This window comes from Leptonychotes weddellii, chromosome 5, assembly GCF_054177405.1.
Source record: "Leptonychotes weddellii isolate Sample4059 chromosome 5, ASM5417740v2, whole genome shotgun sequence".
Lineage (NCBI taxonomy): Eukaryota > Metazoa > Chordata > Mammalia > Carnivora > Phocidae > Leptonychotes > Leptonychotes weddellii.
In genome coordinates, this window is record NC_138373.1 from 11,210,083 (window position 1) to 11,233,115 (window position 23,033).

Genomic DNA, 23,033 nt, shown 5'->3' on the forward strand with positions numbered 1-23,033 from the left:
TGCGGATGTGCCTTATTTCCTAAACTTATTTGACCACAGGGCACTCTTAACTCTTGGCATTGTAATCCATAATCCAATATGGGGAATGCCAGAAAAGATCTCCAAGGTCCCCTCCAGATCTTGGAACTTGGTGGTCTCTGAGTATAGGGTGAGTGGGCTGGTGATAGACGACTTTGGACGATCAGGCCCAGAAGTTTGGAGTTGGAGTGGAGGCTGCTGCTTAAGTGGGAGTGCTAAGGGGAAGGGGAGTTGAAAATAATGATGATTAGTCCACTTTTCCTCCAGCTCCCTTGTCCCACCTGGTGTCAGTTCTTTCATTGATTGTTAGCAACCCCACCATGAGGTGAGTGTTGGTGAGTGATTCTCATTAATAGCCCTTTCGGTGTGATAGCAATCCTGATGCAGCAGTTCTGATGCCACCAAGCTGCCCTCCAGCCAGTGTGTTTTATTGTCTCTTAGTCCCTTCTGGTTTCCTGTATGGCTGCTTTTAGCAAGCTGGGAAAGAAGGTTGGATGACAGAGGACGTTGACAGTGATGTTAAAGTAAAGGTTTCAGATTATTTGCCTTTTGCTCGCTTATGTATGAACTGTAGTTCAAGAAAGATCAGAACCCTTCTGCTGTTACACAACCGGGGAAAGCTGTAGAGCTCTGTTTTCAGTGGATTTTTCACTTTCTATCTTAGGAAGTTTGGGATGGGACTACAGAGTAAATGGGTCAGTTCCAGCATTTCACTTCTGAAAGTATGCATAGCCCTAGGATCTGAGGCATTTCTAAGTGGTGAGAAAGTTTTCATAAAAGGAAGAGTGGGAATAATGTGCTTGGTTATGAATTCAGGTATTTTACTGTAGGTACTGAATTTGAGTATTTTACTGTACGAGGCAGAGCATCAGTTCAGGTGTATTTATGTGAGAAGAGGTTGAAGATTGTGATATGATGGTTCCATGTGGCTTGTGTTACTTCTTGAGATAGACTACTTCACTTCTTTTTTTGGAAGTATGATAGGCTGTAAATGAACCCATAAATTTAAAAAATGAATCACAAAGTTAGTGATGAGCCTTTGATCCTCTGACAGTGTTCTCTTGAAAAGGGGTTAAAAAAACCCCTGAACATTCACCATGATTCAAGGAGCATTGAGGGTGATAAAGATTCTGTACTTCTATACAACAGTACTATATATCGTGAAAATTAGTTTGAGAGAATGTTAGGATTGGATATGTCCCCAGACAAAATAATAGTTGAGGCCAGCTGTTAAGGAATAATTTAGGTCCCAATGGCTACAAGCTTTGGAAGCTTTTGGATGGAGGGTCTGTAGCACTTCTTGATGGGAGGTGTGTGGGTGTGTGTCCACTTGCAGAGGGTGGCGGATGGTGGGTTAGTGGCTTTACATTTTATTTTACCTTTATGCTGTGATTAGTCAAATACACTAAATGTAGCCTAATTATGTGAAGGTGCCTCATGCTAATTTTTTTTTTCTTCTCAAGAAACAATTTTTTTTTTTTAAGGTTTAGGATTGAGCCTAATATTCTGTAGATATAGGAAAAAGAACTTGGTAATGGGATAGCAACTGTTCATTTGAGGAAGTTCTGGAAAAAAATGAGGTAGATTCTGAAATCAGGATTTGAAAACTCTCAGATAATTGAAGTTTGGAAGAGCAAGATGGGAATTAATTTGGTGAAACCCAAGACAGGAGAGGATCAAAAACAATTTAGGGACATTGTTAGCTGGGTCAGAACTGTTTTTCTTATACAGTATGCACCTGTTCCATGAGTAGATGCATGCAGATTTTTTTTTCCCCCTTGGAAGAGGGGCATAGAATTTTAAGGCTGGTGGGAAACTGAATTTGTCTTTGTTCTTCCAGGTCTGAGCTGTGTTCTTCCTTCATTTTTTCTAACAGGCCTGCAGGGTGGGGGGTATGCTGTCAGTAAGTTACCATTATTAAGGTCACAGAGAATAGGTCCTCTTTATGCTGTTAGTAACTGAGGAGGGGGAGAGTGGATTTCACATAGTTTGGGTGTCTTTGCTTGCTTAGGAGGAGACGAGGCAAGTGTGGGCCTCTGTGGCTCAATCATCTTTAGGTCTCCAGTACTATCCTTTGCAAGGTGACCTGTAGCCTGAAAGCATGTGTCTTGCTGCTTTTCTTTGCAGGTGTTTATTTCACAGATTAGTGTATGTAGCAGTCTCATCGTGGGATCCATTTAGATTCTGTACCTACCCACTGCTTGTCTTCTTCCTTCCTTCCCTCCCTCCCTCTCTGCATCCCTCCCTCCCAACTTTCCTTCCTTCTTTCTTTGTTCCTTTACTGAGGTAGAACTATCAATTATAAATGCAATTGCTAAAAGCTAATGGATTTAGGAAGTTGCAGATGAAAGGTGGAAACTTTAAAATTCCACACTTTTATTGAGTTTCACCTGTCTGAAGGACTCTGATGTGAGGGTAAATTGCTTGCCACAGTTTTCTAGGCTGTTAACAGCTCATCATTCTGATTTCTCATTCATATCTGAACTCCAGTTAGAATCTGCCTGAGCAAACACAAATTACCAATTGGTACATACAAATATATTTTTAAAGACTTGACTGTCATTTTAGCTTGCCACTATACCTCATGGTGTCATATCTCCTTGGTACCTTTATTAAGAGCCTTGGAAAACCCAAGTGCAGTAAAATGGAGTCACGAGAAGAGAAGGGGAAAGCCCACAGGTTGTAAGTAGTGAAAAATGGCTAATGCAGGTTGGGATTCAGTTTTGGCAGAAAGCCTTAAAATTGCAGGTACTTTGTGATTGGTGTTAACTGAGGCATTTTGAAATGACCTGGGCTAGATACAGAAGCACAGCCTGTGAAGACAGATTGTGACTCTTGGTTATATGGGTGAAATCTGATACTCTTCCATTGGCAGGATATCTGAATCTGGGATAGGGTTTAAGACAATGCCAGGGTCAAGTTGTGATGATACCTGAGGGTTGTCATCTTCCTCGTCCCCCCACACCTACCTGCCACTTAGACACAGCACCAACCTCCCGACCTCATTTTAGGTTTCTGCAGAGTTTCCGATGGCAGTGATATTTTAGAGCTTGAAAAGAGAAATTAAGAGTCCAGTATTGCAGTTATCCCTCAATAGTTACACTGAAGTAGGATTTTTTTGGTTGTTTGCAGGGTCCCTGTTCAGTTATGCTTGCTGGCTAAAGGTGGTTCAGTGAATATTTTTCTATAGTAAAAAAAACTGAGTAAGAAAAGACATGAGGGGGGTGCCTGGGTGGCTCAGTCTTAAGCATCTGGCTTCGGCTCAGGTCATGATCCCAGGGTCCTGGGATCGAGCCCCACATCGGGCTCCCTGCTTGGTGGGAAGCCCGCTTCTCCCTCTCCCGCTCCCCCCAGTGCTTGTGTTCTCTCTCTCGCTTTGTCCCTCTCCATCAAATAAATAAATAATAAATAATGAAAAAGAAAAGACCTAAGGAAGAATGAAAATGTAAATGAAACAACGGGGATTAGATTCTCACTTGTTTTCCAGCCACATGCTCACAGTCCAGCTTCTGTTGATGAAAATGACGAAAATAAGGAAGGTCCGGATTGTGCTGTTCTAAGAAATGATTTTGTATCATTCAAGTGAAATGAGACTTTCACTGGGGCAAACGGGGAAACAGGTGTGTGGCATTGTGCATTGCTGCATATTGCAAAGTTGGCTCCTTGCTCGTTGCTTATGGGGATTTAATTACTTGTCAAAATTACATTTTGAAATTAATGTGCAGAGCTACATCTTTAGGGGTTGTTATTCTAAAGTTAGGACCTCAGCTTTTTTTTAGAGCAGCTTTCTAATCCATTTCACTCCAGCCTTTGTTGGCTGATGTGCTTTCCAAGCCGGGAGTGGTGTTAGAGGCACAGATGTTGTCTTTAGTGATGTAGTTCTACCTCTTATTTTGCAAATGAAAACACAGCCCAGAGGGGTTAATTGACCTGCTCAAGATCACACTGGGAGTTATGGCTCTTACTGTTATCCACTGAAGCTAGGAGACCGCTTCTGCTTTGTACTTGGATTCCCAAGGACTGGGAACCTGAGAAGGAGGTTTTTTAAAAACAAAAATAATAATGCAAATGAAGATGAATGCCCATGATTATAAAGCTTCCTATTTTTTTCTGAGAAATTTTCTGATTATTACTCAGTATCAAGAACCTTCTAAAAGCATTCTGCTCCCTCCCCAGTGTATCACCCTGTAATTCATTGGCCTTTCTCTGTGGGTACATTAGTCTTTTCTAAACGACCTCCCTCTACTCCCCATAAAGAAGACATAGATGAAAAAGTAAATATTAGAGTGATGATGTGAGGTTTCCTCATTCTTGAATGTCCAGTGGAAAGATGCAGTAGTTATTTGGGTATAAGATGACTTTAATATGGGCTACTTAAAATTGTAATGTTTTATTTGGATATAGTATTTTTCTTCAGCCTGGTACCCAGAGAAACTCAGAGCCACTTAATGGCATTGCTAGCAAAATATTTGAAGTGAATTTAGGAGTATAGTTGAATTAAAGTCTCAACCAAACTTTTTTTCTGAAGAAGAAAGACTCAAAATATTAAATCCATATGACGTGTTGGCTAAGGCATCTTGCCTATTTATTGCTGAACCAGAAAATTTATAACAACTGTTTGTCATGTGTATATATTTATAGCCATTCATATAATGAAAAGAAGTTTTCATGAGATTGTAATAACATATCAAGATGGATGTAATTAAAACAGAAGCAGATTGACACCCTGAATTAAATGCAAACCATAAACCAGGATACCTGAGCATTGTGCCTCACATATTTGCTGAAGGGGGCAGTCAGCCAAATATGCAAATAAAAAGACATTGATGAATTTCCCTGGGTGTGTGTGTGGTTGCAGAGAACCCAACTATTTTTATTAATCTTTTATCAAGCATTGTTTAGGTTTGCAGCAACAATGGAATGTATTAATTTGACAGACCAAATAGCTTAGGACCAGAAAGTAGGAAATAATAAGGAGACATGATTGATATACTGCTATAAATAACACATGCTGCTGACAAGGGGGCTGAGTAATCTTTAGATCTATGCTTGATGTCATGAATGGAGTTGTTAAACCAGGATGTTTGGGTTGAACTTAAGTCAGGGAGGCTACCTCCCATTTAAAATGCAGACCTATCTCTAGTTACACTCTGAACTGATACGTTAACAAAATTGGTGTAAATCGAATTTTTATAAATTGGATCAAATGCACCAAGGGAATCTTACTGTGAAAAGACAAGTCTTTTTTTTTTTTTTTTTTTTTTACATCAAGTAGAGTACTCCTCTCTGCAGGGAAGCTGGGATTTTGGTAGTGTGGGTCTCTTTAGATGGGCGTTGCTTTCCTTGCGACACTTTTCTGCATGTATTCCCTGTGTTCCTGGAAGAAAGTGACTGTGAGATTTGCATTTTCTGTTAAGGTTTCATACCTCACTTGGTCAGTGCTTCCAGGAATAATTGGTGGTGATTTGAATAAGCCCGCATCAATCAGATTTCAGAGGGTGATTTTCACGTGTGTGCTAAGGAGGGCTTGCGGCTGTGAATATGGAATATGATTTTCCTATCTGTTCTTTGGGGGAGTCCAGGGATGTCATAACCACTTCAGAGTCATGATTGTATAGAAACACCCTACCTATAATTTTTCGATATGACAGTTCAGTTTTAAAATTGTAAAGATGCCAAATGCAGGGCTGTATTGTTATTAGGGAAGTCGGTGACATCTGTTATATCTTGTTAACCAGGAGAGGAAAATGCTTTAATCAAAACATCTAATTATGCCCTCTCAACTGATGAAAGATCTTTTGCTAAATTTTTGGAATTGGCCTTAATGGAAGAAGCTGGCCTCTACAGAAACTGTGAAGTAAATTTACTCTTTTTATTTTGAAAAACTCTTATCCTTCACCATGGTGACATAGGATGTTTTCATTTTGTCAAATTGCTCTTATACTGTATGTTGAAAATAGATATTTTCAGAAGTTGTCTAAGCGAGCATGAAGTTTTTGTGTTTGTCCTCCTTCTCACCCCCCATAGCATATGAGGCCCCAGAGGGAGTTTATATGTCCAGATGTGAGCCTAGGAGGAGATGTGGTGGCTTAGAGCCACCTGGGAGGGCGAGTAAATGATAATTACAGGTGAGAGGCAGGGGGATAATTCAGCCTCTGTTCTGGGAGGTGTGATTTCACACCTGAATGTGGAAACCTGCTATGTTAGACAGTTGTGTTCTTTAAAATTTGTTTTATTAGTCTAATGTAGAACTGGACCAGATTGTTCCAGGTCACTTTTAGTTGAAGGAACATAACTGTTTTTAAATATTGATTCCAGAAGTATTTCCTGCATTTAAGAGTAGTTTCATACAATATTTGAAAATACGAGAAATTGTTTAACTCAGCCTATCTACACTGCTTCTGGCTCCCTTGATCACTTCTTAAAGAATGACAATGCAGCTTACTCACTCAAATCAGTCATACTTCAAAACCTATCCAATAAAACCATCCTTTTATCTGTATTTCAAACCACAATTAATCTGCAGCTATTTTGTTCCCATAATCACATATGATGATGATGATGATGATAACATTTATTGATAGTCTTAATGTGGGGTATGGATTAGGTCAGAGAAATGCTTTATGTCTTAGCTTTGAGAGTATTTCATTATTTTGAAATGATTTTCCCATGGATGGAGATCTTGGGGCCCCAGCCTAAAGAAGTTTTTGAAGTATTGACCATGACACAATGTACTCTGTGTTTTATTTGGGATCTGGTGGGAAGTTCAAGTGCTATTAATTTTTTCTTGGTCTGTTATATGCTCCATAATGGCTTATTGTATGTCGCTTAGGAGTATGACTAGAACCTTGGAAAAGACAGCCAGAGTTTTTTCCCCTAAATTTCTAATATGTTGTGTTATTTTCCTCTATTCTCTACCTTTAGCTTCTGTACTTTGCCTACATATATCATTTATATGAAGTTCTCAGAATTGTTGCTTCTGTTACTCGATAATCCATGCATAGTAGGTACTCAGTGCTTATTTACAGTTAACCTATTTATACAAAAATGCCATGAAAAGACATTTTGAAAAGGGAGCCACTGTTCACTGAGTATTTACCCTGGGCCAGGCATTGTGCTCAGAATTTTGCATTCACTATCTCTTTAGAGCTACCTCATGGAAAAAAAAAAAAAAAAAAAGAAAGAGAAAGAAAGAAAGATTTCCCTATTTTACAGTTGAAGAAACTAAAGCTCGGAGAGGTTCGATCAGCTTGCCCAAGGTCAGTAGGAGAGAGGCAGGAAATGCAGCAGTTTATACCTGACCTAAAAGTTTGTGCTCCTTGCCCCTTTCTACCCTTCTTTTTACTACAGGTTCATTTTGTGGGAGAGTTCCAGATGGGTCTCTGGTAGACCACATTTGTTCCTTGCTGCTGAAAATTGTCTTGGTTACAGAGGATTTTTCTAGATGTAATAATAGGATTTAGGGAGGGGAGAGTACCTCACCATTTTTGGGGAAATTATTTTCTTTTTAAGTGCTGGAGCTCACAGTAGGTGGCTGCATCTATAAGTGTATTTGTTATTGGTTTTTTTTTTTTTTCTTTCTCTCCCTCTCCCTCCCTCCCCCCACCTTTCGCTGTTTATCCCTGTATTAAAATCTGACCTTTTCCCAGGTCACATTGCTCAGGTAGATTTTAAGCCTTTGTCAAAGGCAAGGGTTCAGGCTCATAGTGTTGAGGATTACTGCGTGCCAGTCCTTATACTAAATCCTTTCATATACTTAGCTCACTAATTTCATACCACAGCCCCCTGAAGCAGAAGGGTAAAATTGGAGAGGGGACTGGCACCCTCTCAACAGGTTACTGTGGGCATAAGCTTATTTTCTACTGTAGATTCCTAAGTATTTTGTCTTGTCTGGTTCTATTTATTCTAGGAAGTAACTTCTCTTGGCAGTAAAACAGACCTTACTGCTAGGTTTTTGTTTTTTAACTGATAGGTACTCTATTCTTCCTGATGGAAAACCATACTAAATAGTTCTTTGCATTTCTTGATATCTGTACCTTGAAGATACCTGGTGACAAATAGTGCATTATTTCCTCTGTCATTGTTTCCTGTCATTATTCTAAGCACATTTGCAAATCGTTCTCTCCCATTCCCCATTCTACCCTGTGGATGTTTGTTTATGCTACAAAGAGTATGCTAATGACTATGTTAGAGTTGCTTCTTAAGGAAATCCCAACTGTGATTAGAGTACTGTACATTCTTGTGAAGCCCCCTCCTCTCCTGTGGGCCAAGATGGGGCTCACAAGTTCATGCTCTAGGACTTTAGGATTCAGACCTGGCTGATGACCATCCCTTGAGGAGTAGTAAAACACACACATACACTCACACTCATTTGGGCCTGAAATTTCACAAGATTTCTTGGTGAATATGAAGATCAGTCAAGTTAAACACTTCTCTGAACAGTCTCTTTTTTTGAAGACAGGAGGCAGTTTTTTTTCTTGGAACCATCATGCTCTGAGACATGCAGTATTGCATCTCTCTCTCCCAACTGCTTCAGTGAGCACAGTTCTCCTTTTGCACATCCAAGATGGAAATACAGTAGACTTAGTTTTTAGCCCAGTTTGTGATTGTAGTGTAGACCCAGGTCAAAGCATGTCTTTTAAGAATTTAACTCTAAAAACCTGCTGTAATGGGAACCATACCTTCAAGTCCAGGGTTTTAAAAGTGATCTCTTACACCTGAATTTTATATATTTGCAAAATATGAGTTTTGTATTACCTCTAGGGCCTGTCTCAGATTATGAACACTCATGTATTTTTTTTTAACTTTTCCTTGTGTTGTTCCTTGCCCCTCTGGTGGTTTGTAATACACCCTTCTGATGTTTTCAGTTAAGGGACTGGTAGAGATGGGTGTCGGTTTTGCTCCAGGACAGTGGGTGTCCTCTGTTTACTGTCTACAGATGAACATGACTTTAGCTTTCGTGTTAGAGATTTCTACATCTGCTGCCCATATTTCATCCGTACCCTTATTTCATTTAATATGGTGTACCTGGGATTAGGGACAGAGAAATATGTGTGCTCAGGCTGATTTGGAAATTACACTGTTGAAATACAGCCCATATGGCCATTGTAAAATGGTTAGTACTGCATATAATTGCCTTCCCAATGATGTGCTTTGTCATTACTTCCATCTTCCAAGAAGCCCTCCTGTAGTATGCTGACAGTGATGGCGTCATTAGAAAACATACAGACGTGCAAAGGCATTAAATTGTCTTTAGGGATTAGATTACAGTGTTAGAGGATGGGTCACCACGCTTCTGGTCGATAACTCTTGTTTAGTTCAGCACCGCTAGGATGCTGCAGATTTGCAAAGGTCCTGTTGACCTGTTTGCTTAGTGTATTTTATATCTCCTCTGCCGTTTTGAGGAGGTCTTTTAGCTGTGCATAAGACCTCCTCACAGTATTTTAGCCGGTTGGCTTCTCTGGAGTGTTTCTTCCAACTGTTCATGCCTCCTGCAGAGTTCTTCTCTAGGAGACTCCCTCCACCTGTTTCCCTGTGTGTAAGGTCATTGGATGAAAAAAAAGATGAAGTAGTGGAGTCAGGAAGCCACAGGTGGCTGCCATGTTACCCAAATTTATATCCTCCGTTGTATAACATCTATCTTCACATGAGTCCTGAGGCCACCATCCTTCTTCTTCCACTCCTTGGAAGTGGTGAGAGGCAGGTCCCAGAGGCCCAGGGACCATGTGACAGGGCGTGGAAAGAGACACCCTCCAATCAACCCCTGTCCCGTGGAGTTGGAATTTTTTCCCCTGGCCATTCTTACATGCCTGCTATTTGGTTGTAGATATTTTAGGGATGCAGCAGTTCTGGGACATGGTATGCTTTGAATTTTCAGGGTACTTGATGCAGCTGTCAGTGACTAGTAAGTGAAATCAAAGAATGGAAAGTCATTCATCAAATTTAATGTTTCCCTTTGGAGTCTAACAGAAATAATGTGGACTGGGAGAGTTTCTGAGCAGTAAATGACTTTGGAGATCATTTGGTCTGTGGTTTTGGGCACCTCGGGGGGACGCTGAATCAGCTGAGGGGAGGCCCTGACCTCATTTAACCAGAGCTCCACCTTTACCTGTTTTACATATTAGGGTAAGATTCTCTTTGGGAAGTAAAAGGTATCTGGATTCTTTAATTTTTTCTCTTATTCAAGAAATGTTTATCAGTCACTTCTAGGTGCTAGGCAGGTACTGTTGTAGGCACAGGGGATGATATGGTGACTAAGAGAAACAGATACCTGCTGTAACAGAGGTTATAGTCCAGCAGGATGGGGGACATACTGTCAATCATAAACACGTAAATATATTGGGTGGTGATGGGTGTTTTAAAGCAGGATAAGGATGTGATAGTATTGTAGGTGTTTGCAGGTGTGCGGGTAGTTCTTCTCTGCGGAGGTGGTATTTGAACAGAAACCTTCAGGAAGTGAGGGAGCAAGAAATGTGGAGAGTAAGGGGCAGAGGATTCAAGGAGAGGGAAGGCCTGAAGGGAGGAGTGGCTTGGTGTGGGGGGAGCTGTAGGAGGCCACGGTGGCCAGTGTGGGGCAAGTGAGAAGGAGAGGGGCAGAGACGAGGGAGTGGCCTGTAGGAACTTTTAAACCAGTGTGATTGAAGAAGTTTAAAAACAGCTGAAAACAATTGTCCAAAGCCCTCATTTCCCAACTGAAAAAAAGTCTTTGAACTTTCCCATGATCACCCAGCTGGTATTAAAACAAGCCCAGATCTAGAACTCACATGTTGTGTTCCCTTATGGGAGCTTGCCATTGTACCCTTGCTGCCCCCATTGGTGGCAGGATGTAGGAGCCGTGGGACATCTGCTTTGGAGGCCAGAACACTTGTGTCTCCTCTCCTGTTTATCGGTATGCTTCTTCTGAAAGACATGCTTCAAGAATATACAGAATGCCAATCGTGATCAGTTGGGTAATAGCTTTGTTCTTCAGTGCCAGAATCCACCATCATTGGGTCATTGCTTTAATAACAACAATGATAATAATGACTAATATTTATCAAGGGCAGTGCACGTGATGTTCATTGTACCCGGAACATTATCACATTTAACCCTCACAGCAACCCTGTAACAGGGAACATATTCCTCATTTTAGAGATGAGGAAGCTCTGGTTCAGAGAAGTGAAGTAACTTCCCCATGGTCGTGTGGCTAGACTGTCTGATTCCAGGGTCTTTACTGCCTTTCTGGGCTGGTCTCTGATAAACTTTCCCTGGAATATGCTTTCTCCACCCCATCTTAGGATGGTTCTAGAGCTGAGCCCTAGGAGTATTATTGTCTTGTCACAACCCTCTTCCATGTCTGCAAATACTTGATTATATAGAGGATTTCACAGCCAGTCTGGCTCAGTCCTGGCAACTCTGCTTATTGTAGGTGGATTACTGGTTAAGCAGATATCTTCAGTCTTTCCGAGCTGAATTTGGAGCATTTTTCAAGACCTGTACTGTGAAGTGTGTTAACAGAATTTAGGCCAGTGTTTTCAAGTCAGCCGACCCAATTGAAGTGGTCTTAATTTTGTTCTCCAGTGAAGTAAAAGCCCCAGACACCACTAGTGACTATACTCCTTAGGAATGTAAAAATCATCTTTTTAGTACTTGTGCTTTTGAGGACAAATATATGGTAAGTGTGCTTTAAAATATAGTTGTATAAAAATATGTGTATGTGTGTATATAAAACATAACATAACCAATGCCCATGGACCCACCACTATCTTTAACAAACCTAGGCATTTTACCATACTTAAAATTGCAGGTTATTTTTAGTGTGTACTGTCTGAAGGGGAAGCGAGTCAACTGTAAGGTTTAGAGCAGAGGATTCTTTAAACTTAATTGCACGTTAGAATCCCCTGGGGAGCTTTAAAAAAAAAAGTCCCCATACCCATGGGAGGATGGAGGGAGGCTCTACCTCATCATCAGAACTTTAAAAAGCTCCCCAGGAGGTTCTGTTGTGCAGTCATGGTAGAGATCCTCTGTCTGGAGGAAGGTGGCCGTTTTTCTTCACTGGGTTTTCTCAGATGCCCAGTACCAAGCCATGTGATTAGTGAGCTGTACTCCAAGTCTTTTTCATTTTCTCTAATGAACTTCTTAATGTGGTCTGCTCTCCCAAGATTCTGAGGGGTGATGTCCTGGGGTGCTCCTCTCCTGATGCCATCTTCCCCCTACCCTGAGATAAACTGGGGATACATTTACATATTTTGTTAGAAAGCATTTAGAGACTAGGAATGAGGCATTAGAGAGGGGACTGAGACATTCAGAAATGTTGGGAGCTACGGTTGTTAAGTGGGTTGAGCTGGAAGTTCTTATAAAACTGCCTTGGGAGCGCCTGGGTGGCTCAGTCCTTAAGCGTCTGCCTTAGGCTCAGGTCACGATCCCAGCGTCCTGGGATCGAGCCCCACATCGGGCTCCCTGCTCAACAGGAAGCCTGCTTCTCCCTCTCCCACTCCCCCTGCTTGTGTTCCTTCCCTCGCTGTGTCTCTCTCTGTCAAATAAATAAATAAAATCTTAAAAAAAAAAAAAAAACTGCCTTAGAAGTCAGTGGGGACCTAGGGTTTCATTTAGAAAACTGGGAGTCACATGTATCTTTACAGGAAGGCTCTGAGCCATCGATGGCAGATGAGAGCTTTTTGGCCGGAGTCACAGCTTTATCAGTATTTTGTGGGTTAAGGTGTATAGTAAGGTATCTTCTGCCAACAGAGTGGCCAGCTCTCTGTGGACACATCTGAGGCTGAGACATTTTTCAGAAGTATTGCCAACTCAATTATTTGGGGCCTAATGATCTCCTGTGGGCCTTAGCTTTCTGGGACACCCACACCCCATCCAGTGTACCCATACCCCTTTTGCCCACTCATTCATTCAATAAATGGTTGTTGAGTTTCTCTTTGTGCCAGGCACTGTTTTAGCCACTGGGGTTTGTCAACAGAGCCCCTCACGTCAAGGAATGACATTCTGTGGGGGAGAGGGGTGTTACATTCTGCTGTCACATTGTCCTTTGGTGTGTCTAGCAGAGTGCTCGCTTCGGCAGCACATATACTAAAATTGGTGTGTCTAGCAGAGAAAATGATGTGGTGGAGCTGTAATCCTCCTTTAGAAGAGCTCTAGGGAACCATTTGGCAGGTAGGAAGCGTTTTTGCCTAATTTGGCTTAAGTTTTTTGGTTCTTAAAATCATTTCAGTTACAAATGCTTTCACAAATTATTTCTTCAAGAGATGCTAAATGCTCGGACGTTAAAGTTTGGAGGGACTTTTGGAATCAGTTGAATTTTATCAGTTACCAGCTTAAAATGAGGAGAATGAAAAAGATGTACAGGGTAAGTTTCAAGCTTAGGGAAGATACCGAAGAAATAATGATACTCGGCTCTCTTTCTGCTTCAAGTGGAATCCCCTAATCCACTTGCGTGCTTTTAAGTTTGAAGGAAAGGAAGGCAGAAAGGGAAGTTTATTTCTAGGTCTCTATACTGGGCCAGGCTTTCAGGTTACTTTCCCTGGGAAGACTTAATCAGAAGTGAAGCTTAAATCTGTCACCATTTCCCACAGCCGTCAGGGAATTGGGCACTGATGAATACCGTTGGATCCCTGATAGAGGGAGTGCATTAGAGATGATTTTTGGAGTCAGTCAGTAAACTGGATCTTGAGAAGAAAATACATGAAGTTTGAGGGAGAAAATACTGAAAAAGAAATCTTACAGCTTTGGGTTAAGCGGAAGAAGAAAACAGTGGTAGATAGGATTTCCTTGCTGCATCATTGTCTTTACCAGCCATGGTTGTTGACTAAAGAGGGAAAAATAAATCTCATCATATAAAGAACTCCTTATATCTGTAAGCTCTTTGAAAAGAATCATCTAAAATAATAAGAAAGCAAATAAAGTTTTATAAGCTTTTGGATTGCTAAAGTAGACTTTGACTTTAGTGTGTGAAAGGGTGGGAAATGAGATTTTTTTGTTCTTGTTGCTCAGAGGATAAGAATGCTTTCTTTTTCCAGTTTTGGCTTTCCTGCGGGTGGGGGTGCTCTTAGAAATCTGTGGGTCCTCCAGGACTGTGTGTCCAGGTTGCATAGAGTCCAGTACTTTTGTGTACCTGCCCACAGGGACTTATTTTTGGAATAAGGGCAGGGACTTTCTGAGAGTTTACGGAAGTGAAGATTGTACCAGAACTCTTACATAGCTCTAAGATCTTTTTGTTTCTCCTTTGATTAGGAAGGGTACATGTCAACTTTATCTCCACCATCAACTCAGTATTGGTATATTTGATAATAATACTAATGAGAACTAGTATTTGTTGAGTGCCTGCTATGTGCCCAGGTATTGTTCTAGTTGCTGAAATCGCTTTGTGTCATCCTCACACAAAGGTCCTGTGTGGTAGGTCTGAACCCTATTTTGTAGGCGAGGAAACAGCTGCAGAGTTTACACCCAAGGTCACACAGTGTGTGAGTGGTGGACCCCATGCATTGTGGCTTTAGAGAGCCTGGCTTGACCCACTGCACCACAGGACTAAATAAATGCTTCTGAAGTGTTTTATTCGGATGCTGGTTTTTGTTGTTTGTTTGTTTTAAATGGGGCGTTTGACCCTTTCTTAATCCCTCCCCCTCTTATGCATGTCTTCAGAGGTGTTAGTACTCCCCCTTAGGCTGTCACCTTATTACAGATGAGAAAATGGAGATCTAGAAACTTACGTAACTGCTCTGTGTGACCTAGTGAGTGAGTGGTGCGACTGGGATCTGCAACCCAAGTTGTCTAATATATAGGTCACTGGTTTTCCCACTGTGCTGTATTGCTTCCATTAAAAAATTTTTGAACTGAACTAAAAATTTACAAATTTAATTTGTGTCACTCCTGTGGATGAACTAAATTAAAATAGCTAGGTACTGTGTGATTCTGCCCTAGGGAGGAGGGTGGTAGGCATTTTAGAAACTAACATTTGCCTGTGGGGTTATCTGACCTACTCCTGAGGACGTGTCTCTCTAGCCTTTGGTAGGCTTACTTAAAAAAGTGGAGCGAAGAGCTGTCCTCAGACTTGAGTTTTCTGAGGATTCGTGGAAGGGCAAGTGTTTGTTTTTTCTTTTTTTTAGATTTAAATTAGTTGTATCCCACAGGAGGGTAAAGTTAAAAAAAGACCTAAAGAAAAAAAGAAAAAGTCCTAAATGCAAGCCTTCTTTAGTTCCATTTCCTTGTCTGGCAAATAAGATTTTAAAAGGAGGGTGGATAGAACCACCTTGATTGTTGGTGTTTGGCTTTTTGTTTTTGTTTGTTTTTTTCTTTGGGTCCTGTGATTCCTTTTGTTGTAACCTCTTTCCTTGGCTAATGCTTTGTTTAAAAACAAGTGCTCTGGTATTCTAAAACAAATTATCCAGCAGGCTCCCTGATTGTGCTCAGATAAAAGACCCCAGGGTAGTGCTCTTTCTATCTTTGAATTGCTGTTGTCTGTGCATGCCCAAAAGCAAAATTCAGTTTACTGCAGTGCTTCCAACCCAGATTAATGTGGTTATCTAAAACTAGAGAATATGAATTTGAAAGCGGAAATGTGCATTGTGTTTAACCCTTCAGAGGCGCCTGATGGGAATCTGGTCTATAGTGAGTAGCAGTTTTGTCTGGGGTTAGAAACTTTGAGCTCCAGTTGCCTTTGAGTTTTTAGCTAAATGACTTTGGTCGTGTCCTAAACTTCTGGAAATCTAAACTCTCAGTGCCACAGTGCTGACAATGAGAGTAGGGGCAGGCTCCCAGAGGTGCTGTGGAAAACCATAGGTTCGGATTTTGCCAGTGACCCTAAATCCCAAGTGGCCGCAGACGAGTAATTTGATTTCACAGGTTCTGTTCTTAAATTTTCAGGATGAGGTTCCCAGTACGAGTAACTTAGTGATTATAACTTACTATCAGTCTCCTTTTAGGGGAGATGTTGTAATTGTGGGGAGAATATTCATGAAAACCTTAGCCAGGTGTTTTTTGTATTTGATGAGAGCACCGTTTCTGTTACTTAAAGCTTCTCTAAAACTTTCCTAAATAATTACAGTTTGTCACCCATCTTGGGTATGGAGAATTGGGATGGGGTGGTTTCAGATTGTTGGGAAACAAGTTCTTCCTGCCTTGTGCAGTGGTTTCGAAACCCTGGGTTGCACATGTTCACTCCCAGGGTAGCTTGTTAAACATACAGATTCCTGGGCCCTGTTCCTGATATACTGAAAGTTAATCCCTGCTGTGTGGCCCTGGCACATGGTTTTTTATTTTTTATTTATTTTTAAAGATTTTTTTTTTTTTTTTAATTCATGAGAGACAGAGCGAGAGAGAAAGGCAGAGGGAGAAGCAGGCTCCCAAGGAGCAGGGAGCCCGATGCGGGACTTGATCCCAGGACCCTGAGATAATGACCTGAGCCGAAGGCAGACGCTTAACCATCTGAGCCACCCAGGCGCCCCTGGCACATGGTTTTAACAGCCCCCCCCACCCCGAGTTCTTTTACAGCAAGCCCCCTGCACAGAAGTTTTGGAATCGCTATTTGAGAACATATTTTTGAGTGTTTTCTTGGGTCATCAGTAATGGTAGTGGTTTAAGATAATTTCTGTGCTACCAAACTTCTGAAAATAAAACACTCATGCCTATTTGGTTTTAAGACCTTGTATATTATGAAGTAGAACACATCCTGAAGTAAGTATAGTGTACAGCTCAATGAAATATCATGAAGTGAACACCCAAGTAACCAGGACCCAGGTAAGGAAATAGAACATTGCCAAAAATATTTGATTTTTATTACGGTCTTCAAATTTACGCTTCCACCACTTCTCTTCAAATCCCCCATATTAGGCATATAAGTAAAAGTTGATAGAACACTGTAATAAGGTACAAATGAAAAAAGCATTCTTTCTGTACTAGTTCTTGATCATTCTCATGTTTGTAAGTTTTGGTAATGTTAAGTTTGTGTTGCTTATCTTTGTTTTGATTCAGCCTTTAAATCAGTTCCTGACAGTGACTATTAATGCTTTCAGTGTATATCAAGATTAAGCTCTAAGGTTCTATCTTTTCTGAAATCTAATTCACTGAAAATATTCTCATGATAGTTTTGAAAAATGTCTAAAGACAGATTTCCAGCCCTGGCAGTTATGATTCTAGTAAACAAATGAGTCTTGTCATTACTGCCCTGGTAGGCCTGGTAAACATGTCTCAGTAGCCAAATGTCTTTATCTTGGTACAGGAGGAAAGGTGGCTTCTTAGTTAACCAAAAATAAAAGAAGTCCCACCCTCCTCTTTCCACCCTAGAATAATCTCTCCTCCAGATCCTTTCCATTCAGAGCATTTAAAACCAAAGGTAATGAAGTTTGCCGAGGGCTTTTTCTGTTTCCTTTTCCTTTTTTTTTTTTTTAAGATTTTGTTATTTATTTATTTGCCAAAGAGAGAGAGAGAGCACACAAATGGGGGGAGCGGCAGGCAGAGGGAGAAGCAGGCTCCCCACAGAGCAGGGAGCCCGAGTAGCGGGGCTCGATCCCAGGACCCTGAGATCATGACCTGAGCCGAAGGCAGACGCTTAACGACTGAGCCACCCGGTTGTCCTTCCTGTTTCCTTTTTCTTTGGACACTTAAGAATCATTAGATTCTTAGTGGGACAAGTTCTAGCTGTATTAATAAACACCAAGCTTGCTTGTTTTCTTTGGAAGGAGATGCTTATGGTAAAGGGACCTGGAGCAAGCCCTGTCTGTGAGCTGTGTTCGCATGAAGGGAGAGAGCTGTCCTGTGCTGCAGGCCGTGGTGGTTAATAATTATGAGCCATGGCTGCACATCTGTACTTCCCTGGCAGGCACGTGGGTTCTGTGGATGTGAGAGCTGCCCCCTCCCGCTACCTCACCTCCTCCATTCTGGTTATCTCCAGTATCAACTGAACAGGTGACAAGACTCCAATCACCCTGCCTGAATGGCTTTCCATTTTTCCAAAAGTACACCAGAGGCTTGTTTTGTTACAGTACATTGATTAAATAAATATTCCTGTGTTCACAAAGGAACTGAAATCTGTTATGGCACTCTGCAGTTATCTGTCCATTAGTAGCAAAGAAACTGCTGCCGCTTTCTCCCCTCCCCCCTCCTTTTTATCCTCTTCACCAGGCAGATTCTCAGAGGTGCAAGTAACATAAATTATCTGACCTCTGCTTTCAGGCGTGTGTGAAGCGGGAGGGGTGGTGTCATGCACTTTGGTTCCACATGCCGTTGGGGCAGCGCCCAAGGTGTGTGGATAATAGGGGAGCTCGAGTGATTTAGATTAGAAGATTCTTTCTTGCTTTGGGGTTGTGGGACCTTTGTCTCTCCCCTTCAACTCTTGGCAGAAGTAGATTCAGGAAGGTCTTTCAAATTAGCTTGACTTCTTTTTACAGGAAAGGGTGCTTCTGGTGTTGAAGTAGTTCTGTGTGCATCGTGTCAGATGTGGAAGCCACAGAGCCCCTGTGAGACTGGGTCCCATTGTGCTTATTTATGTACAAGTACCCTTCACAGGGCAGACCCGGAGAGACCCTCACCATTTGGGCAGATGGCCGTAGTGGACAGTGGAATGACAGGAATTGTAGTCATGGTGGGTGCTGGTGGGTTCCCTTTCATTTTTTGGATTGGGGTGGGACTCATCAAGATAACACATGGAGGTAAAAAACACGACTGAGTTATGTTACTAAGGTGTCGAGCACCTCAGTAATAAGGAATGATTAGTACACCAAGTGTGAAGTGACCAGTATTTTTCCTTTCCGTGCAAGGCATTATAAAAAGGGTCTGGACAGGGAAAAGAGAGGGTAGGAGGAGAAAGCGTGAGACTGGAACATAGGAAATTAGGCTTGTGCAGAAGACACTATGAATGATTTTGGTGTGAAGGAAGTGTCATGTGGAGAGAAGTGTGACCACAGGAAGGTGTTGAAATGTTAGCAACTCCTAACGTCTACTGCTAAGAGGTGACCCCTTTGACCGAAGTGAATTGGGTACCCTTGGGTAGCTGTGACATTAAAAAAATGGTGAGGAACCTTGTTGCTGTGTGGCTGCCAGAAACACATAAATAGGGAGAACCGATTCGAGTAGGTAAAGTGAAATCTCTTAGTGTGTGTCTCTTCCAACTGACTGTGGGTAATTAGTTGGAAATGACATTAACCTGAGCTTAATTGTAATTTTGCATAGTAACAACATACCAGCTGTTCACTGTATTGTTTCCTGGTGGTGTGATTTAATTATTTTTTTGCTATCTTTTAAGCTCTAATTTTATGTTGTGTTTTCCTTTAACCCCTCCTTGCTGCCATGTCCACAGCCCCCACAGTTTAGCGGTAATGTCATTTCGGCTGCTTCCGTGCCCACTCCGTACTGAGGGCTTGGATTGCTCTTGGTTTTGCAAATCAGTTGGCTTCTTAAAAGGCCACATTGGAAAGTTCCCAAGATGAAGGTGGGTGATTGGAAACCTTGTTGTGTTTTTGGGATCCTCCAGAAGGTTTTGGTTATGAAATAAATAATATGGATAATTCCAGCCCTGTCAAAGGTGCTGAAAATATCAAGTGAACAAACCAAAAGAGAAGTTAATTACTGAACAGTGATTGCTCTGATATAACCAATTACTGGATCATTAAATGTTTATTACCTTTTATATGCTCCTTTACCCCATAAGGGCAGTTTCTTTTTTAAGTCATTAAAACAGAAATGGGATTGAAAAAAAAAATTCTGCTTAAAAAATTTCCACGAGACTGAAGTATTAAAAAGGTCTTATGTGATCTGACAGCTGAATAGCTTGTTTTTCTTTGGTCTGTTGAATTAGTAATTAATGAAATGTATTGCCTGAGCAGAGAAAATAAGATTCGTTTTGCTTAGAAAGAAAACAAAAGGAAAACATTAACCCCTAAATGCAGGTTAATATTAAAGTGTAATATAAAAAAGTGTAAAAAGAATCTAGTCTCTTTGAATGATAAGATGCTCTGTGGTAACACTTATTTAGTTAATTCATTCATCACTTTCTTGAGCACCAACATTATGTTTACAAGGAATGGGGTTATGTAAATACAGGGGAGGCAAGGGACCCCGTCCTCCTGGAGACTCAGGGTTCGCAGAGCTGTTAAACCAGATGCTTTATCGTTACTGAAGTGTGCAAGCAGTTGTGTTAATAGGCACATGTACATTCTGTGGGGCCGGGGTGGTGGTTATGAAGAGAGATTTTACCTTCGGAGAACATGGTATCTTGTGGATTAAGAGCAGGGGGAGGCGGTTACGAAGAGCGATCTTGCTTTCGGAGGTCACGGTGTTGTGAAGATTAACAGCAGGTTCTCTGGAGTCCCAGCCCTTGGTTCACATTCCAGCTTTGCAGCTTGTTAGGTTTGTGTCCTTTTACCTCAGTGTCTTCATCTGTGAAGTGGAAAAATAGTAATGCGGGGTTGTTGTGAGGATGAGACGAGTTCTTAGGTGCTGTGACCGTGTACAGCACATCTTGCGGGGGGGTGGTGTCAATGCTGGTGTCATTTTTATGGGATAATGCAACAGAATTTTTTCTTAGGGGAAATGGCAATTTAATTGGATGCTGAGGAACAGAAAGATGTTTCAGGCATTTCTTGTATTGTCATGTGTAACCACATACTTAATTTACAATGCCTACAATAATGTGTGCTTATGTAGCATCATTGTCAAAAGATTACAAAGGGCATTTATAACAGTTTATTCTCAGAACAGCCCTCTGAAGCAGGGAGGCTGTTCATGCACATTCTCTGGAGGTGTGAAAGGCTGCAGAGAGCAGGGCACCGTCAGTGACTGTCCTTTAATTGAGGTATGCTTGGAGCCGGGGTTTATTGTGGGTAAATTAGACCAGTAGAGAGAGGCAACTCTTTAATTTCCTCAATTTTATTTTTAATTCTTAGTTTAAAAAATTGCATTTGTGAGCAAGTACGTTGTGGTAAATCAATTACCAAGATGTTTTCTGTAGTCTTTAGCAGTAGTGAAACTTGCTTATTCCTAAGGTAGCAGCTCACAGGCAGTTGAATGTCTAGGAAGTTTATAATGATGATAATGAACATTAGTTGGGCACTTACTGTGTTCGAGGCACCGTTAATTGTCATAACACTGAAGTTCTCACTCTTACTATCCCCATTTTACAGATGAGGGAGTGAGGCACTGAGATACGATTCAGTGACCTGCCTGAGGTGGCACGGCCGTTCTTGGGCATGAACTCTTAATAACTTGCCTTAAATTTATATAAACCATTTTATTTTGATTTATGTTTTACAACAACCCTTTGAGAAAGGTAGATTATCGCCATTTTGTAGGGAGAGAGGGAAGTGTAGTATATGAGAAGCTGATGGAGTGTCTTGGTGAGCTTTGTTGGGACCGAACACGAATTTTATACAAGATGGGCTACTCCAAGCAAGGCACTTCTGGGCCTCCAGACCTGTAAAACGAGACGACGATATTCTGTTCCATGGACTCGCATGACATTAGCTTTTGAAGGAAACTTTGACTCTGTACAGTTCTTTGAGTCTACATAATTCTAGTGTAGTTTGGACTCAAACAGACTTCTATATCTTGGGTCCACTACTTAACAAGACATGCCACGTTACCTAACTTGTCTTAGCATGTTTTATTATTTATAACACGGCATCCTAGTTCTTAGTCTCTTCAGGGCTGTTTTGAAGATAATGCATGTAAAGTACTTAGCTCTAAACCAAGGGTAGGTGGGATTCTCATGAATTGGTTCAAACCAGGGGTCACACAGGAAGCTGGGCCTGGGCTAGAACTCCATCTTGACTCCCCTGAGCCCTGGTTCCCTCCAGCACACATGCCATGTTACTGGGATGTGGAAGATCTTATCACAGTGAGGTGTCCTGACTTCCCAGTAGAAACCGTCAGTCCTGATTCTTTCTTTTGACTCATCACGTTGTCGTCTGTATGACATATAGTGGCTCTAGTAAGGAGTTTGTTGTTTACATGAAGTAATTTCCTAAAATAACTGTGGACATTAGAGGGTGAGCAACATGAGGGCAGGGGATCTGCTGTCTGCAGTTTTCACCTTGTACTGTGGCGGGGGGCGGGGGGCTAGGATACCTGGCACACAGTCTGGGGTCTAGCATCATTTATTGTGTGAAGGAAGAAGAAAGGAAGGAACAATTCCATTGAGCTGTAGAAAATGGGAATGAGAAAGGGAACAGGATTTTTAAATTTTCAGTTTTGTAGGGAAGAGGAAATTGAGGCACCTGATTGGGTAGGTTAAGCCTAGTCTCTTAATCACGAGGTCTTACAAATGGGGCATAATTTACACCCTTGAAAGTGTCGGCATATGTTGTTCTGTTAAGAACATATTTTTATTGTAAAACAGAATTTTATCCAGGTCAAGAATTTCGTCTAAATTAGAGCATACTCATTCCTTTTTTGTGGTTTGAATCTGTGGTGTCAAAACTTGTCAGGAAGGTTTAACAAAGCTGGGCTTCTAACGATGTAGAGTTCTCACTGGTTGTGAATCACAGCATGACCTTTCAGGGAAAACAAAACAAACCAACCACCTAATACACTAATCAGACTTTTCTTTTTCTTTTTTTTAAGTATCAGAATTGTAAACTCGCACTTAACAGCTTGTCAGGCCCACTTGGAGCAGTTTGGACAGTTGCCTTTCTCTGTTTCTGTTTGTGCAACACATGGATATATATATCCTTTTTAAATAACATATTAGGGAAAAAATTAAAGTTTTTCTTCCACTAAGTTAAGGTACATTGGTGGTTTCATCGTGAAACTTTATAAAAACATAGATTTCTGAATATCACTTACAGAGAGAGCTGCTGAATCTGAATCTCTCGGAGGGTGAGACCCAGGGATCTCATTTCTGAAAAGCACCTTGATCTTTGATTAATCGTATTTGGAAGCCACTAAGATAGAGAACTGTAATACTCTTCTTTAAATTCATCCCTTTATTCTTATCCATTTATCCCTGTCTTGAGTGGATGATGATTAGTTACTTATGGGGCAATGATTTTCATAAGAACTGGGCATAGAAACCAGAATTAGAGCACAATCTCCGG

At 41.3% G+C, this 23,033-nt stretch overlaps 1 protein-coding gene and 1 long non-coding RNA gene across 6 annotated transcripts in view; both read left to right on the forward strand.

Moving 5' to 3' along the window:
- AUTS2 (activator of transcription and developmental regulator AUTS2) overlaps positions 1-23,033 on the forward strand; it is a 1,062,127-nt gene that overhangs the window by 6,389 nt on the left and 1,032,705 nt on the right. The window lies entirely within an intron of this gene.
- LOC145721523 (uncharacterized) lies at positions 56-5,238 on the forward strand. The gene is made up of 2 exons (XR_014145253.1): positions 56-3,298; positions 3,558-5,238. It is a non-coding gene; the product is annotated as an uncharacterized LOC145721523 (long non-coding RNA).